The sequence below is a fragment of the Colias philodice genome, chromosome 16, assembly GCF_061535455.1.
Source record: "Colias philodice isolate Cphi_HAF_F1 chromosome 16, ilColPhil1 Martin Lab GWU primary, whole genome shotgun sequence".
In the NCBI taxonomy this organism is placed as follows: Eukaryota; Metazoa; Arthropoda; class Insecta; order Lepidoptera; family Pieridae; genus Colias; species Colias philodice.
Window position 1 is genome coordinate 5,607,355 of NC_143101.1, and position 20,576 is coordinate 5,627,930.

The 20,576-nt window shown below is 30.4% G+C and overlaps 1 protein-coding gene and 1 long non-coding RNA gene across 4 annotated transcripts in view; one reads left to right on the top strand and one right to left on the bottom strand.

The window, feature by feature from the left end:
- Window positions 1-1,339: 1,339 nt before the first annotated feature.
- Window positions 1,340-2,706, bottom strand: LOC149481664 (uncharacterized). Its single transcript, XR_016316803.1, has 2 exons — window positions 1,905-2,706; window positions 1,340-1,829 (listed from the first exon to the last, which is right to left on the bottom strand). It is a non-coding gene; the product is annotated as an uncharacterized LOC149481664 (long non-coding RNA).
- Window positions 2,707-5,299: 2,593 nt separating this feature from the next.
- The window catches only part of Dh44-R2 (Diuretic hormone 44 receptor 2), a 114,951-nt gene continuing 99,674 nt past the window's right edge, over window positions 5,300-20,576 (top strand). For all 3 annotated transcript variants that reach the window (XM_089704832.1, XM_089704830.1, XM_089704833.1), the window contains exon 1: window positions 5,300-5,477. The gene's annotated coding sequence lies outside the window, so the exon portion shown is untranslated. The remainder of the gene's footprint in view (window positions 5,478-20,576) is intronic.

The following is a 20,576-nucleotide window of genomic DNA, read 5'->3' on the forward strand; positions in this document are numbered from 1 at the left end:
TTAATTTTAGATTTTAAGTGTATTTTGTTTTTTTTTCTTCTTTTTAAGTGTCTAGTATTTAAGAATTGTAAATGTTTTCCTGAATAAATGAATAAATAAATAAATAAATAAATAAACTATATGGACTTTCATAATCCCGAAATAAACTGTTAAATGTAGAGTGCAAACTTTCATTGAAAAAAACTTAAATTTTATATTTTTGGTTTTATACATTCAAATCTTATATATATAAAAATGAATCGCAAAATGTGTTGGTAAGCGCATAATTCGAGAACGGCTGAACCGATTTCGATAATTCTTTTTTTATTATATTCCTTGAAGTACGAGGATGGTTTTTATGTAGAGAAAACGTAAGTATGTACCACGGGCGAAGCCGGGGCGGACCGCTAGTACTTTATAAGTAAACGCTATTGCTGTGATAGCTCATTGTTATTAATAACTTGCCTTACTTGCAATACTAGTATATCATAAGGATTAACGAATTTTCCACTAAGGTTTGAGTAATTAATTGCCCTTTAAAAAAAAAATTTATTTTTAATTGCAAAATTTCTCAAAAGAGTAGTTACTTTAATCAATAGCACATCGCATCTTCATATTTAGGTGAACCTCAAAGGCCACGAATATGAACTTGGCCTCTTGGCGCGAATCCAAATAATATTCGCTGGCGAAAAGTATTAATATTAAAAATTGCAATCTTTTACAATCATCATAAAAAAATATGTTATAGGCAGATTTTTCGGAGAAGAAACCTGTACCGAATGATTTTATGGGGCAATAAAATACGATCAGTTTTATATTGAAAGGAAATTTTTCTTATTCATAATTTATTGTTATGCAAACAGGCGCCAGAAGGTAAAGAGAACTAGTAGATAGAAAGCTATTCTATTTTGCAGGAAAGTACCTAAACATTGAAACCTATTTACGAATATTATCAGTATAAAAACTGTAATAATTAATCTGTATAGTTGTGTAGTTGTTGGTTATGATCAAAATAGATCCTTACATGATCCTTACAAAACTTTAATTACATGCAAGTTTGATAGACCGGGATCCCTCGCCCTTTTTCGTAAGTGATTACTAACAAGCTAAATTTTCGTCAGTAGCTTCATTTTGACGAGACGCTCAACATTAGCTAGTACAAAAATTTCGTAAGTGGTAGCTAACAGGGGTAATGAGAACATAATTTGTTGATTTAGTGGTTATCAAAAATTCATTACTAACTGGTTTTTTTATTTATAATTCTTATAATAATAATCTAAATTAGCCGAAAAAATATTTGTCCTACAAAATGCTAGGTTTGATCAACGAGGTCCCATTTTTGCAACATGTACTATTTACGAGGTCATGAAAAATTATTACTAACCAGCTGATTTTTTTTTTTGTTGGTTAGTTAATAATTATATAATTTAACGCCCACATTGTCCTACACATTACGTGGAACGTTTTTCTAGTCCTAGACTCCTAAGTTGTCCATACCACAGGACCATTTTTTTTATTAGTAACTGTAGGACAAAAGTATCACGTGATACATTAGTGTGTTTTTTATCCGAATAAAACAATGTCCTACAAAAAAACTGGTATGCATCCGTAGTCCTACAATAATCGTAATTTTCCTTTTTCCTATGTGCAACATGAGGTAAAGTGAAAATATATTTATTGAAATAAATCAACTTTATTATGTAACATACATGAAAAAGTAGATATTTTTATATAAAAAAGTAATTAATTTTCATCTGACTCATCAGAAAAACATTCATCCTCACTACTGGCATCACTCTCCTCATCTTCATCAGTATCTTCTTCATTCTGATCTTCCGTGGTATCTAAATCTGTAATAATATGAAAAAATTAATTAATGTCGCCGAAAAATTAAAAACCAAATTTCAATAATATTAATAGGGTACCTTGCAATTGAGAAGATAATTCTTCAAAGGATGGGCTTTGAGGACCATCAAACCAATAATACTCGTATTTACCATCAATTATTGTCCATCCATAATTTTCAGGTACTTTATCTGTGGGGCACCGCATGTGTGCATTACACCATACATTGCTGATGAATACCGTTCTTTTAATTTGACGTTGCATAACATAGTTATATTATAATATAAAATGTTAAGTTTTTGTAATAAAATAATATGAATACTATAACACTAAAAATGAAAATCGAGGTTAAGCAAGGGGCATAATTTAGATGGGTGACCGATTTTTTGCAGATTTGTTGTTCTTTAGCCTGTTTGTACGGAACCCTCAGTGTCGCGAGTCCGACTCACGCTGGCCTTATTTTTATTAATATGTATTAACATCGTATTCAATTTCCAATGATAAAGTATGTGTATACAAAATACCTATATCGATAAAGTATGTGAATACAAAATATATCGATAAAGATATCGATATACAAATTTACTATGTCTCATCTCTAGGACATTTGGTGACCTTGAATTAGCCAATGAGAATGCAGCGCCCCGCTTCACCATACCTCAAGTTGTTGACAGATTGAACTTAGTACATACAAGCTAACATTAGGCGTCTAGTGGTTGTGTGGTCGATGTTTCAGAGCGTCCAACACGTGGTCAACAGAAAAAAACAGCACGGTTATAGTCGGCTTCAGCATGGAGTAACTAAACACAGTACGCAGCATCGCGCGCATGCGTACTAATATAACTAAACTCCAATAGAAAAATGTACAGAATGAATAGATTTTTATTGTTATGAATTCCAAATTCCATTGGAGGATCAGCAAAATATACCATGCAATTTGTAGGACAATGTGGGCGTTAAATTATATAATTATTAAATAACCAACAAAAAAAAAATCAGCTGGTTAGTAATAATTTTTCATGACCTCGTAAATAGTACATGTTGCAAAAATGGGACCTCGTTGATCAAACCTAGCATTTTGTAGGACAAATATTTTTTCGGCTACTTTAGATTATTATTATAAGAATTATAAATTAAAAAACCAGTTAGTAATAAATTTTTGATAACCACTAAATCAACAAATTATGTCCTCATTACCCCTGTTAGCTACCACAATCAAGCATTTTCGTAAAGGAAATTCTTGGGCGTCTCATTGAAACGAAGCTACTCACGAAGTTTCAACTTGATACTAATTATTTTTACATCTAGTATTTGTACTACAACCTAAGAGTGTCGGACTAGAAAAACGTTCCACGTAATGTGTAGGACAATGTGGGCGTTAAATTATATAATTATTAACTAACCAACAAAAAAAAAATCAGCTGGTTAGTAATAATTTTTCATGACCTCGTAAATAGTACATGTTGCAAAAATGGGACCTCGTTGATCAAACCTAGCATTTTGTAGGACAAATATTTTTTCGGCTAATTTAGATTATTATTATAAGAATTATAAATAAAAAAACCAGTTAGTAATGAATTTTTGATAACCACTAAATCAACAAATTATGTTCTCATTACCCCTGTTAGCTACCACTTACGAAATTTTTGTACTAGCTAATGTTGGGCGTCTCGTCAAAATGAAGCTACTGACGAAAATTTAGCTTGTTAGTAATCACTTACGAAAAAGGGCGAGGGATCCCGGTCTATGACTCTATGTAGAATCAAACTCAATCTCAAACATTTATTTATTCAACTAGACTTCTTCTAGAAGCACTTTTGAAACGTCATTACATATTTTTAACATTTACCACCGATTCGGAAAGCAGTATCTATGGAGTATAAAATATACTTTTGTTTTCATGCAAATACCATTATCTAATAAAAATAAGTTTCTCAATGTCAATCATTTAATAAATTGTATTAATAGGTATGTTTTAACAGAAAGCAACATTCTATTTTCCAACTACAACGTCGGATAAGCGAGACATCGCATATGATATTTTATCACATATTACCTAATAGGTTATGATATAATCGATTCCGACATGAGCTGTCAGGTGGCATTATCGACAAATGGAAGGACTCTTGTTGAAGGTACTTCACCTCGAGAAAATGTGCTTTATAAATAACAGTTTTCCATACGTCGTCGTTGATATATCCTTTAGACCTTATTTACCATCATCTCATAAATAAACGTATGTTTTATGTTGCTAATTTAGTTATTTACCAAGATAAATATTGTCTTTTCATCAAATATGTACATACATTTTAATTAACAACGTCTTACTCATATTAATGGTAATGAAATAGACATATTCTCAAAGATATGTTATGTATATGTACGTATATACTTTAATAAATTAACGTTGTCTTAGAATTTCAAATAACTCGACTTATTACTTTATAAAGTTTTGGTGAAGATCAAAATATTTGAACCAAAGATAAGATAAATAATCCCCTACTTTACCATCCAAGTAGGACGATTTATTTCTGTTAACGATGCAAAAAACAATCACAGAAGCTAATCACATAATTCATGAGCGATAAATAAATTATTTCCCCACATTTGCTTAACTAGCCCATTATTGTAACAGAACAGTAAAATTATAGAAATTTCCATAACGCCTCAATCGTATATTTGAAATGACATATAATATAAAAAGAAAAGCCTTGACGAATTTTACTTTCACAGTGCGGCGCTTTGATAATAGTCCAATTACACCTAAAAAAACAGTGTTGATAACTCTTTTGTATTCTTGACATGAAAGAAAGTCTTTGGACTATTTTAATATTTTTCATGAGAACCTTGGCTGCCCCTAGGGTTGTGATTAAACAATATTGAAGGGCACGAAAAAAAAGTGCTGCGTCATTAAGTTGCAAGCAGAATGGTTCGCCTTTCATAAGGGCTCTCCGCGGTCCTTGATCCTTCGAGGGCTATCCGTGTCAACAATACCCTTCAGTCGTACAAACGAGTATCTCCACCAACAATCTGGCCCAAGGCAACAAAAATGTTCCACGAAGATCTCATTTTCGCACGATATGAGTTTTGATCTTTTGAAACGGATAATTTTGTTGAATGTATGTTGTCGTAAATATGTATCCACCCGTTTTTATTAGTAGTAGTTTTTTTATAATTATTTTCAAATGTTAGACAATTCATAAAATATACCTATATCTTCACATCTTTTAATGCTACCTCATATTGTATATTAGTCAAGAAAGTATAATTAACTGTCTCTACAATTCATAAAAATAATATATGTAGAACGCAGCGAAGTGCCACGGAGTATAAAATACTGCAAGATAATAAGAGCAATATTCAATTTATCACCGTGTAGAGCAAGAGGCGTGGAAGTTATTAAGATAAAAAATCGAGCTAAGGGCTGTTCTGATAACTGAAAGTTCCTCAGTTCCTCACTGAAGAGTCAGTGCATCCCTAGCTGTCAGACCGGACGGACCTACGTTCTTATATCCCACGATCTTGTATATTACAAAGTTTCCACGCGAATTTTACTGTATGAAAGTAACCGTGTAAGTGTGTTGTGTTGTGAATTTGGTGGATCCAAGACAAAATTAATTAACTTTCAGCATGGCGTTCCCATAAAAAGTTTTGTAAGTATTTCGCACGTGAAATTTTGTTTCTTATTATTATGAATGTTGTTATCTCGTGACCCCGGCATTGAACAATATTTGCTTCGTCTTGGATACTGTGTGATTTATAGAGAGCGTGAAGATGACCGCTAGCCAAGAGTTTTTATAATTAACTTCTAGATTACAAGTTCAATGCTATTAACATTGTAATATATCTGTGTCAAGTCAAACACTTGAAAATATTCACGATGTAATAAAATTCGGAGATATAATGAGTTTTTCTTTTATTTATAAGACGGCTAAATGTGTTGTACGTGCAGCTTTTTTGGCGTTTTTCTTCATATTAACATAGTTTAGAAACATTTCATAAGAAAATTTATTGTGCTTTAATAATTAAAAGGATATTTCTCACATTTTTTATTAACATCAATTTATTCATGCATTCTTTAAATCAATATAAAAACGTACTTATTATTTTTTTATATAAACATTGGATAGTTTATTTAAAATAAGACAAATTTAAAGTAAGATATAAATTATATTAATTCTAAAATATAAAAGCTCTTACTTAATAAAATATCAATTGTTACCTTAAAACCAAAATAGAATGAAACACTAATCTCTATATGTTATAAAGAAAATTGTATTAATAAGACTGTCTAAGCTTAATGCATTTCCACTATCATTAAGCACAGATAATACTATAGGTAAAAGTTGGTAAGTAAAGACAATCCGTTAATAATAAATTTCATATATCAAATGACAAAATTCTCTCTCTTACGTACTAATGGATAGTGGAAAATTTTCATTTAAAATTCATCAAACAGAATGTGATATTTAAGAGATAGGTAATGGGTTTATTTTTAAGCATGCTGGATTATATTTTTAACGTTACATAATTATATCATGAAACAGTTTCTTCTCCTTATTGAAATCCTTAGAATTTGAAACTTTTATTTTAATTTTAGCAAAATTTTATTTCATACCATTTTGGATAGAGTTTTCGTTCGACTTTATATTTACACCTATTTCATGAATATGTAAAATCCTTCGAAGTAAAAAGCTAAAAATGTACAAGTATGTATTATAAAAAAAGGTAATTTTATCTTCAACCAGTAAGAAGAATCCACCTTTGACATAATCACAGTTAATCTATAATATAAAAAAATGGATCGCAAAATGTGTTGGTAAGCGAGAAGACTGAACCGATTTCGTTAATTATTTTTATAATATTCATTGAACTACAAGGATGGTTCTTATGGAGAAAAACTAAACGTAAATATGTACCACGGACGAAGCCGGGGCAGACCGCTAGTTTAATATAGAAACAGTCAATACGGAAATGCATCGTTCGGTTATTCTACTAAGTCATTAACCTGTTTTACTATCCAAGATAAATGTTTTTAAAACGCATCTATAAATCAGAAACAAGGAACTAAGTATAGGTAAACAATAACAAACAACCCACCTTAATGTAAGCTAAAATTTCCCTTAAATCAATAGATTTACAGGCTCTTTGTGTAAAGGTATTCCTCCAATCCTGCTTAAGCCGCAATAAACCATTTTAAACATAATCCATGTTATATTCTCAAATGTAATACAAAATTCATGAGACATAAAATCTGCAAGAAATATTTTACCGAAGTATTCAGTTATTGTTTACAAATTAATATGTGGATAGATTTTCCTTCTAATCTCTAATTTAATGACGCTTATGCTAACATCATACACTATATTTTAATGTTTTGTTTCACTTAAAAGTTGTAAATTAAACACAAAAATCAAAACACAACGTACATAACATATTAAAATATAAATGTATTTGTAAGATTAATGCTGTTCGGAATCTATCCCAATACATCTTCCTTTGAGCATACAAATCTAAATTTTTTGTAAAGCAGAGATGTGCTTTCAATATAATTTTTCCACTCTTGCGTAAAATACAAGAATGTCTATAGAGCTCCAAATTTGTCCTAACAATGAATACTATATCCCCTTCTATGTATGATATATCGTGTAAATTATGAGTAATTCCGCAGTGCCCATCATAAAGTCAGCCATAAAGCGTCCTCGGGCCTCGTTAAGTAAGCACTTCTCCCAACGATACAATAAAGACACTTATCGAAATAAACACACCTTCCTTTATATGATTCGAGGCGAGATTATGTTTTATTTGCTCCCTAATCAGTCTATTGTAGTGTATTAAGATGGGCGGTGTGATTTCGAAATCGTGTCTGGCATGTCCCTAAGGGTCAGCGCATGAGGAAAATGTTTGATACAACTTAGTGTTTTTGATAGGAGATATATTTTTCGTAATCTCTTTGATGTTTATTATAATATGTGAGTTGAGTGTAGTCAGAACGTGCGTAAGAATCTATTTGAAGCGTCGTCGATGAAAGGACAAATAAAATTAGGCATATTTTTCCAAAACAGGATTCACCCACTTGAAAATGTAACGATCGAAATAGATTGATACATAACATTATTTTTAGAAAAAATTGAGTTCTTAAAAAGATATTAAATGCATCAACACAATCGACAAAGAAGAATAAAGACATTGCAAGACGATCATGCCAAAACCTCGAAAATAATAAGATGTGATCGGTTGCCAATACCATCGCACTAAAATTACTTATTTTGCAGAAAGCCACTATGTTTGATTGATCGTAATAAGGTCGATGAAATGAGATACAGGCGAGAACATGACGGCTGATATTTCGGAGCTGAAAAAACACTTCACACACAAGACATTATCGTGAACTTTTTCCTGTTATTCTCTATTTCTTAGCGAATATTCATAGTATTACAGCAACAAATATCTTATTGTAAATATGCTGTCAAAGATAAATACCCAGAAAACAATAAAAAGTAATATTCACGTTTATACTTGGGCAATTTTTGTATATGATATACCTACAGGCACAGCTACAGGTTAGATAAATATAAATATTGTTTAGCCTGCAGCTTTTATTTATTGATTTAAAGTTCAATTTTGGATATAAAAAACATACATATCAAATTCAACTAGTGAGTGCTAGTGATCTGTGGAGCATCTTGCTTCTAAAAAAGGACTTTCATAAAAAAATAACAAGAAAGATACAATTGCAAAATGACACGCTCAAGATAAAATTCTTTCGATTACGTTCCAACTTCCAGGAGCAATAGTCACGTAGTCCGCACTCCGATGCACCTATAAAATGAAAATTGTAGTATGAACTATACTTTATAATAAAATAGATGTCTACTACTGTTCACATTTTGATTTCATGTCTAGGAATACTATTCACAAGTACCAATAGAAATAGATTGTTACGGTTATGGTGTCTTGTTTGTTATCATAAAGAGCTCAGAGACTTAATGTAAAATACGGCTTAGGAAGAAACGCAATGCACAATATACCGCAGTTATCTGGTTGAATCTGCTACCAATATCAATACGTTGAACGATACATTAAACAACTTGACGAGTTGTCCTTTAGTCATTCAATTAAATGTCGCCATTCAATGAACGCGCTAGTCATTCAACCTTATGCAGAACGTTATATCCGCTCTGTTCAAAAGGCAATATTACAATCCGCTTAATAGTTGGACGTTGAGTGACGCTTGTTCAATCAATCGCCTAGCCATTCAATTGAATGTCGTCACTCAATGAACGCGCTATTCATTCAATCAAATAGCAGATAAAACTAGATAACGGTGACAGATATAACAGCCTATTTCCTCAATGGATGCAATAAACTTCTTGTAAATTAACTTCGACTTACACGCCCTTCTCTTGTGAGGGTGTGGTACCCGTACCTTCCTGCTGTGAACGAAACCCAAATGAATTAACTCGACAAATAGCATTATAAACGTAAAAAACGTATACCTAATAAAAACGTTATACATAATTTAATCAAAAAAGGGATCAGTAATTTTTTAAAGAAAATTAAAAATTTAACCCATTAGAAAAATAGGCCCTTCATAAGTTTTTTAATTAATAGTGATTTTATAAACTTAATAGAGAAGAACCTACTTCTTAACCAATTTATTTTGAAAGCTATCCAAAATGTATAGACAATTAGGAAACAACAATATTATGTTACCTACTGCGTAACGACGTCCACGTTTATTTTAGATTCTTTTATTAGACCTATTTTTCCAATTTATTTTTCATAATGGGATGCTATTAGGCAAACTGCCTGACTGTCAGAATAATTTACCATTAATGTGGCATACTAATACAAAAAACATGAAGCTTCAGTAACCTTTAATTATGATAGACTCTATCTTTATAATTATTTTGATAACTCCAAAAGCCTTTTTTGCTTTTATAGAAATAATTATTCATCATCATCTTGATTAATTTAAGAGTTTGCATCATCATCTTGATTAACTCACTCTTTTAGAGAAATCAGCAAAGCGTAGACATAACTCGTATTAGGCAATTTGCCAATGTTAGAACTAAAGCAAAAAAACATTCTGAAATTCAAAGATAACTTCGTAATGTTAACCTTGTTAAAGTCCAGGTGACTATACTAGTTATAGAATAGAAAGGAAATGGAATGAAAACATTGTAATGAGAGCCAACTTTATTAAATGTAAGAGCTTGACTAGGTAGCTAATAGACTTTACATTTGAGTTCAAGGAAACAATTCATAAATTCTGTTTAATTAATAATAACTTCTAGATCAATTTATAATCAAACAATTAAACATCAAACACGTTTTATAATGATAGACGGATCAGCAAAACTTTCGGAAACTTATGGAAATTTTACTTTGACATTTATTTTCAGAAATATTTAATGAATAATCTGTATTCTATACTAATATTATAAAGCTGAAGAGTTTGATTGTTTGTTTGAACGCGCTAATCTCGAGAACTATTGGTCTGATTTGGAAAATTATTTCGGTGTTAGATCGCCTATTTATCGAGAAAGGCTATTATCATCACGCTAAGACCAACAGGAGCGGGGCACTGCGGGTAAAACCGCGGAGCACAGCTAGTTATTCTATATCCTGTAAATAAATTTTTGTATTTAAATGAGTCGATTTAATTTTCTTTTTAATTCGTTTTGCATTTATTAACATATTTAACATTTTTATTTAACAATTATTTTTGTAACCGTCTATGGAAATAAATCAATAAATAAACGTTATTTATTTTTTCATTTATTTCGTTTTAGTTTTAGCCTTGAAGTACACTTTTCAACACTTGCTGGCAATTCATTTAACTGTTATTTGTTTGATGAAAGATCTAAAAGGCATAGAAACTTTTCCTAAGTAAATATATGATTCACAATCGTAGTTGTAGGTCGCGTTCATAGATGTTTCTTTAGACGACTCTGAAGTTTGTTATTGTACCTAGAACATTAATACTTATTTTCAGGACATTAACACCAAATTTAACATATAGGTAGATCTATTTATCTTCGAATAAAATGAAAATCTAGTAATGACAATTAGTTATTTATTACCTCAGATAAGAGTAGATATAGAGTAAATTTTGAATTATAAATTATAAGTAAAGAAAGTATATTTAGTATGCGTAAATATTACCAGTTGCTGATATAATATATAGAGATAGTTAAATATATTAAGAGAGTAGGTAGGTACTCACTTTTATTTTGTAAAACCCTCAATCTTAAAATCACAATATTATTAATTTACCAAACTTAAACCACTAAGTACTAAGTAAATTACATACGATATTATAAAATTAAATATTTAAACCAAAACTACTTCGAAACTTTCCCCAACTCTACCTATATCAATTCTCCAAGCATTAAAGAGATTTATAATTAATGATCTATATTCAATGCATAATAAGAGCATTAAGTGGCCGTAATCGATATACCTATAGAATAACAACGATCTATTCATGTTCACATAGCTATTTGTTTACGATTTTTTAATTGATTCCGCATTCATTCGAACATCAATAGTAGATATTAATTGACTAAGAAATTATTGACTATGACCCTTTGATTATAATTTGAAATAATAAACCTTTGATATTACTGTTTATTCTAAATGAATTACAATACACAATTCAGTATTCACACCCCGACTTAGTTTCTATGTCTGTAAAACAATATTTGTTAATATAATATGAAAAAAACATAGGTAACAACATATTTCTCGTGGCATTGAATAAAAACAAAAACATGGTTCCTTTTTCGAGAAACATTTTCTAAAATAATAATATTTTTTTATATCTAACTATCTGTTATGTACCTATATATGTTTATACGCAAAACGAGAAATACTACTACTTATGTAGAATTAAAACCAGTTTCGATGTATTCCTAGCGATGAAACTACATATAAATAAGCATTTTGATGAATTAATATGAGATGGAAGTTGTTATCTCCTACGCGAAATCATGATAAAAATGTTGTACATTTCTTCCAAATTATTTTGTCTAAATACAGTTGAAATTTAAAATAATAAACAACTTGTAAAAGCTCATTAAGGCGAAATTCATTTATATATTCCTAACAAAATCCCTTCAAAAATAATGCTTAGTTAACAGTTAAAACCTGTTTAAAATTCTAAAATACCGGAACAAAATTTATGGTACATTTCGAAGTCAATGCTCAACCGTTTAGGATAAAATAGCGATGGAATGACCGATGATATTGACCTTAAACGTTTATGTTATCAGGGACAATAAGCTTGGCCATGCAATACAATGCATCTGCTTTGTATTATACCTACTTAACAAAGGAAATAACATCTCATCCATCATCTATATCATAGTTTCCTGTTTATATTAAAATACGAAAATAATTTAAATATGTTTTCGTTAAGCAGGGTTATGCTTGCACTTCACTAGTAGGTATATAAACACAGACCTGCAAAATATTTTATAATCAAAAATAAATTACAAAGATGCTCTGTTTATAATATCCTAACATATTTTGAATTCGAAATAAACTTCAAACATATAATGGGATCGAAAAATCTATCTACATTATTATTAAAGAAAGAAAGAAAGAAAAAAATATTTATTGCCACAAGTTACACACACTTAACAACTACTTACATTACAAAAAAAAAATAGAGAATTTACATGGCAATCGGGTCAGACTCAGCCATGCTGTCGGGCTTTAACACCTGAACAGCGCTGATTTTCAGTCTGCCCGTAAGTTTTTATTTCCGAGGCTCCTAAGTCTACATTAAAATACAAATACCAATCAAAAAACATACTTTACAGTTCTGAAAATAATTTTTTGCATTGTTATTATTAATAATTACTTACGAATAATATATTATATATTTAAAACAGATTTATAGATAATTAAGTACATAATTAATAGTTTCAACGCAACTTTACTTTCAGACAATTAATTTTCTTACCTATTAATATGTAATCTCGTTTGATGGTTCGATTACAAAAAATAAATTGCAATTAAAAATATTAAAAAATCTTTAATATCTAAGTAACATTGCACACAAATTCGGGTGTACGTGATCTATATATTAATATGAAAATTATTATTAGCAATCAAATGTTTATACAATTCTTATCTATAGTTGTATAATATTGAATCAATGACATAAGTTTATCTAATGCGATGACCGGAGATATATTTTCTCGCTCGAATTGCCATTTATATAAACCACATGATATTACAGTAATTTTTGTCTATATTTTGTTCAATAATAGATTTCTATGATTTTGTTTGGTGGCTCAGTTCCTGATCTTTGCAATACATGTATTTAAAAAATTGTAAAAAAATTACATTACCTACTATATAGTTTAAGTACATTACATAGACACAAACACAAAAATTCAAATTCAAAATTTTCAATGTCAATTTGTTTGTTTTTTTCATATTTTTTTTCACATTAATTATAAATCTCGGGTTGTCCCACTAGGAAAACATGTGCGGGGTCGATCAGTGAAAATATACATATTATAATATTGCATCATATTGGTGTTCAATTACTTTATTCATCTAAACAAAATATACACATTGAAAACTTACAGGTAAATCATGTTTCATTCACGCTCCAAAAGCTCTGATTAACTTTTTTAAATCCCCCGGCGACTCTTGCTTTATCGTTTTTTATTGGAGTTTCATTGAAAAATATACCTTAATGGTAATACATTAAATGTCAATACCGTTTGCCCACAATAACTCAAAAAACAAAATTGAGGCATCGTATTTTTGCTTCCTTATTTGAGAAAACGCAGTTGTTTCGGAAAATTTGTTTAATATTTCCTGTGAAGTTACGACCAATCTTATCCCAATTACATTTGTCGATATAAATTTTTGTTTCCTCGAAGTTTAGCAGGAAATTGACAAACAGAATTTTCAGTAGATAATAGTAATTATAAGTATGTAGCATAGAGTTTCTAATTTTTCTTTTACAAACATAATAAGAATTAAAAATTTATATGTCTTGGCCATATCGTAGATTTGCTACGAAAAATTCAAAAATCGTGAAATTTCAAAATTGGCTTGATATGCGTCTTTGTTTGCTTTAAAATTGGGACGTAATAAAAGTGGAGTAAGCTTTAAAAGAACCAATCGAAATTTCTGTTGATAACGTTAAGTGCATACATCAATTACCTGTAATTTAATAAAACTTTCATTATAAATCTTGCCAAAGTGGCTGAAAGTGCTCATATTAAGGCTCATATAAACTTAAAAATATATTAACCTCATTATTTTTTATGTTTATATATAACTGATGAGTCTATTTATATTTTCTCAAATTCAAATATTACAAGCTGCTAAATCTCTAAAACATTTCTTTTTTCATGCCTTCTTTTCTTGCGCTAGGCTAGATCAGCTGACAGAAAATTAGAATATCCTTTGAAATATAATATACTAGTTTCTGTAAGTACAATTATGGCATTTATAATTTGAATCCATTTCTAAATCTAAAATCTATAAAACGTAAGGTAATAAGTCTTAAAGGTATCTATTATATACTAAGGTATATTAACGGTATTGATAATAATGTTGTTTCTATTATGTAGTATTATGTTCAAGGTTCATTTGAAATTGTATTTAATATGTCAATAGATAGTGGAAGGAATATAACGGTTTGTTGTACATATAATGACATAAGTACACTCATAATATTATGTATCTTTTGTCGTTTTTATCCCTTATCTGTTCTTAAAGCAAAATAAATTAACAGAATGATTAATTACAGCGAAGCGGAGATGATCTGATGGATAAAAATTGTATTAAAAATCGTTATGTAATTTATAAATTTAGTAATACTTAGGATAACAACACGTAAACTTCTAAAATCTAATGTATAAAATATAATAATGTCGCTGCGGCTTTGCCTGACGCGGATAAGCTATGAAATAAGCATAGATAAGACATTAGGTAGACATAGAGAAATTAGGTTTTATACGAAAAGTTCAGCAACGGCTGATTTGTAACGACATGAATGACGGGCTAAAGCGCGGCACACACGGTGAAGATACTATAATATTTTATCTTAAGATACTGAAATATTTTATATTACAGTATCTTAAGATAAAATATTATAGTATCTTCACCGTGTGTGACGCGCTTTACAGTTGTAAACAAATAATATTTCTTCATATAAAGTATGATCAATGAAATATTGTGAAGAAACATATTATTTTTTATTTGTTTGTTAGTTGCGATTTAACTTTAAAAATACTTAACAGATTTCAGACATTCTTGTTCATTACAAAGCTTCATTACTCGTCTGTGTTACTGAATAACATGGGCTATTTTCTCTAATTTGGGACAAACCGCATATAATATCTAACAAAATATATAATATGATATGTAAGGATGTACGTATTTCTTTCATATAGTAGTAGGATTTTATCCAGTCATGCTCGATAGCTAGAACACTCTATCGTCGCAGATCGTCGATTGAAGACGCAATTTCTTAGACTTTGAAACGGTAGTCAGGGCCGTCTTAGACTATGCCGGGGCCCTTGGGCACACAAGAATTGGGGGCCCTTTGAAACATAAAGAAATCAAACTATAATAGGTATACAATTTTTTTCCCACAATTATATATGTTTTTGCCCTAAATTGAAACTTAAAGAAGTAATAAGAAACGAGAAAATTTCTATGTAAAAATTTTGTTCCATTTTTTTTATACATTTTACACAAAAGTTACTTCTGACCAATCTCGTATTATATGGTCTTTTGAAGAAACTTTTTTTCCTTATTTTTTTTATATAATTCATTTGAAACGCTGCTGCTGTAATGGCGATCCAAAGTTAACTTAAATTTAATTTAATTAAGAAATATTTTAAGAATTACTTTTTCAAATTACCTTTCTCTTTTTCAAATTTATCTTTTTAATTAGTGTCTGGATTTTTTCATTCGTAGCCGTTTAAAATTGATCAAAATTATTCAAGGCCTAGGCAAATGGCAAAAGTCAAAACGCTTGTCATCTATTCGTATAGAAATGGTCCGGTGTGAACAGAATTCACTTAATTCTAGGACCTTTAAAACTACAAAATTTCATATCCAGCAGAAAATTAGTAAAATTATTCAAAGGATTACTAAAAATAAAATACAAAATTAACTGTCATTCCGGTACGTGAATTAAAAAACATTCCAGATTATAAATAATAAAAAAAAATCGCGATTAATAGGTACTGAAACGATAAGTTTTATCATAAAATCATTCAGGTGTGAAGTGATTTAAGAAACGTGTGCATATTATAAGGATGGGATGAGTTTATAAATAGTTATATCTTAGAAAATGGTAGGAAGCTACATCTTAGGAAAATAATGTATTGATTCTTTTGTATAGATAATTTTATGATCTACAATTTGGGTAAAAGTGGTTATATGATAAAACTTACCGTTTCGGTAAAAATCACGAAAAACCTATATATTATCTATTGACTTTTAGGAATTTTTGAAGTGAAAACTTCTTTAGCGGCGTTGAGCACTTTTTCTGTAATGGGTATAAAATCTTAAACTCGCGTCAGGACACGTGACCTGATCGAAAAAGCGTAAGACGGATACCATTCCAAAATATCAAACATGCTCAACGTTAATAATCAAGTTTTCACTTCTGCCGGCACTCCCGGAGTGCAACCCGTCTTTTTTTTCCTAGTAACAGAAGGATAGGAAATTTTAATATATTTTTGAAGTGAAACTTCTTTAGGCGCGTTGAGAGTAAAATTTCAAGGTCGCATCATAACAATACCTCGTATTGTACGTAGACTGATGATCACCGATCCAAGCCAACTTTTTAAAAGGGTATTGAGGAGATTCAGATTTTATAATATCAAAAAGGAAAGAAGCGAAATGGAGACGTCGTCTATTTTCCATGTTTAATAAACAGTCTTTAATCAGAACGTCATGAAGTAATTCAACGATTTTGGTATCTTATAATCTTGCCAAAGAAGTGGGCTATTTAGCACCGAAATAATTTTTCAAATCGCACCAGCAGTTCCCGAGATTAGCGCGTTCAAACAAAAAAACAAACTCTTCAGCTTTATAATATTAAGTATAGATTGTGTTTTTAATAATTTTACCAAATTTCGGCTGGATGGGAATTTTGGTCGTGGTCGTCGTCGTCCTTGGTAGTGTGACCGAAACATTAGCAAAACGTCATAAGCTTATATCAATTAGTATCAATAGCGGATTCTATTCTCTAGCGTTTCTGCCACTTGTCTAGAGGCCCAGAGATTAAAGTTTTGTCACAACGCCCTTGTATGCTATTCTGTAAACTTAGACTTGTTATTAATTTTCATAGTTCCCAAAATAATTCAAGTAAAAATATATTATATTACGTTAATAAGTAAATAAATAATTCGAGTAAATGTCTGATAAGTTAATTATAATGGTGTTCGAATCACTCGAATTATTCCTATACATAGATGTTTTGATTCGAATAAATCTGAAAATGATCTGACGTTCTGGCAACGAGAAAAGTGTATTGCTTTTTAATAAAATATTTTGAGATTTATGTGAGAAAAATTGTCAGTCCTACATCTCCTCCAGGGGGGCCCCCAGACGATGGGGGGCCCTGGGCACTGGCCCCCTGTGCCCCTATGGTAAAGACGGTATCGACGGTAGTGACGTTATTACTACGTTGAAATTATTATATATTGGATCTAGGGCAAAACATTTTAATAAGAAATGAACGTGTAATAAATTTATCGCCACTAAAATAAGCTGTCTTATAAATCGGGTAGAGATGTTATCACCGAATATTTATTGTTTTATAGATTAACTAAAATTTTATGGAGCTATACGCATTTAGGCATATCTTTACCATGTTAGAGTTTGTTGTACTTTAAAGAGTTGATTTTTTTGATAAATAACGAATCACAATTACATATAGGTATATTTTTTATAGTTCTGTAAGCATTTTCTTGTCTTTTGACTAATAATATCGTATAATATCTGCTTTCAAACCAAACAATGATATTGTTTTAACAACTCACAATGCAGTTGTATAAAATATACAAATATTGTTATCTGCTATTTACATTTACATAATATTAATATATTCGTATACTTGTTGAATTCCATTTAACAATAAGTACTCACTTTCCAATTTCCATTTAATCATACTGGTATCGATTAATTAACAGCGAGTTTTACAATTAATTATTATCATACTCGTACTGATAACTGAGAAGAAACAATTTAACATAATTATTATGACAACCCGCGTTTGGCCAGCGTGGTGGATTATGGCATACCGCATGTATCTTCATAGGAGGCCGGGTCCCAGCAGTGGAAACATAGTGGGCTGATGATGGTATTGATTATGGAAAAGTAATGGTATTGATTATTGTTTAACGTGAATAGCCGGGTCTACACAGAGCGTGCAGGCTGCCATTTTCCTCGACCGCACACCATTTGCCTCGCGAAGCTGCTCAATGTGTAGGAACCCGCCTAATGTCGATAAAATAGCTAAAATAATGTTAAAAGCATAAAAAAGCATATCATTCCCTATATAGACAAGTGCTTTTCCTGAATTATGATAGAATACGAAATACGCCGTCTCAAAGAGCCCGGCACAAGACTATTATTTTGGTACCAAAAGCTATCAACAAACGTTGAAAAGAAGTGAATAGTAAGTACAGGCATTGACAGCATCCCTGTGTTTAAAGGTGGCGTATTTTTCAAGTTATATAGCTTACTTTCAACACTTCAAAATGATATATGTTTTTGACCGGATAAATTAAAATCAAAAACTATTGAACCTATTTTGAAAATACTTTCAGCTACGTTAATCTTGAGTAAGAAAGGAATTTTTATTTTGTTCTATCGTGAGCCAATCCGGGGCTAGCTCGTTATATAATAGCGCATATTAAATTCCAGATTTTCCTTCCAAAAAAGAACAATATATAAAAGAATCTTTGTAGAGCCAAATATAAACATTACGATGTAAACTAAACACTGCAGCAATAAGTATTATACTGTAAGCCGATTATATCAAGTCAAAGTCCGTACAGCTACAAATAGAAATAACGTACAAAAGGAAAATTAAATGCAGATCTCAAGAAATGATGAATGTGCTTAAAAAAATGAAGCTTCAAAAGGGAATGCAGACTTCCCGCTATCTCTTGGTAATATTATGACGTACTTACTAGATTACAATTAAAATAATATTATTAAATACTGGCCAACAACAAGAGCAATAATAATTATCATATATTTTGAAGTAGGTAGACTTTTAATATAATTATATGAAAATGTAACATAGATAAAACTATTTTCGTCTTATGACATAGATTTCGCCGCCTAGTAGAGGTTGCTTCATTAAAAACAAATTGTCCATAGAAAATGGATCAATGATACCATTTGGCATCTATCCCATACCGGTATACCTAAGCATATTTATTTCCCGGTATAGAAACATGGAATTTCGCTTCATTTTACGCACAAATTTTGTAAATATACTAGTTCAGTCTCTCGAATTCACTCGCAGACAAAAGTATGTAGTTCCATAGTTTGGTTGGTTATTCTGGCACATAAACTACATCACTTCCGAGTGCTAAATATCATCAAAATGCTTTCAGTGGTGATCGCGTGAAAGAGTAACATATATGTACATGTGTTACCTTCACAGATTCTCTACAAAATGTGTAGTACAGTATAAGGCTAGAATACATTATCGTAGATCCTATAATAGTCGCTATTAATCGCAATCTCGTGATTCCAGCCTAACAATTATGACGTATTTAACCCTACACCGGGAATCATCATGTAACCCATACCTTAACTACGTGTAGGCAGAACGTATATTAAATTCAAGCCATTAGGCAAGATGTTCAGAGTGACGTAAATCCCAGGAGAAACGTTTAGGACACCGCTGCGAGTTGCTTCAAGTGTTTAATTAGAGAAAATATATTGTAAAATTAAATAAAATATCAGTATGATTACAGTTTAAGCCTGTTTGATTTATTTCTTATTAAATACACAATTTTTAGATTAATCAAACTTTTTAATCTCAAATTGTAAATACAACACCTCAACATCACACAATACAACATTGTACTCATTTTTGAGAAGTATGCATCACTCAATATAATAAACTTTGTATTTACAATAATAATTAATATGACTATGGACAATGATCCTATAAACTAAGCCGAGATAATATTATCTTCAACTATAGATGCTTCGCGTGTACACAATAGAGTGTTAATATAGTTATTATAATAAACCTAATATTGCATACACTTTATGATTTATAGATTTAGATTTAGCAGATTATACCTAAACTTAATTATCTTATATCTTTAATCGTAATTTCATATCAAAAACAATAAATAATTTGGAACTACTTACTATAGGACTGATGAATAATTTTGAATCTATTCCATAATAATAGATTCTCTATTAATGAAATAAACAAGACAATTTGTAAGACAAAATTGTCCGTCACCTGCCATCAACCCACAGCCCACAAATATTTGTACTAAGTAATAAACCTTGTAGGCGTTAACAGAATTCATAACATAACTTTCATCGTTCCAAATGAAGCATCAATTAATGAGTTTTGAAAATAAATTAGTATTTTTTTTAACAAAGTTACATGGAAATTATTTATTCTGACTACTTGATTAAGTATAGGTAGTAGAGATATATATCACGATAGATGAAAAAAAAATAAAATAAATAGTCATTGATGTTTCATAGAG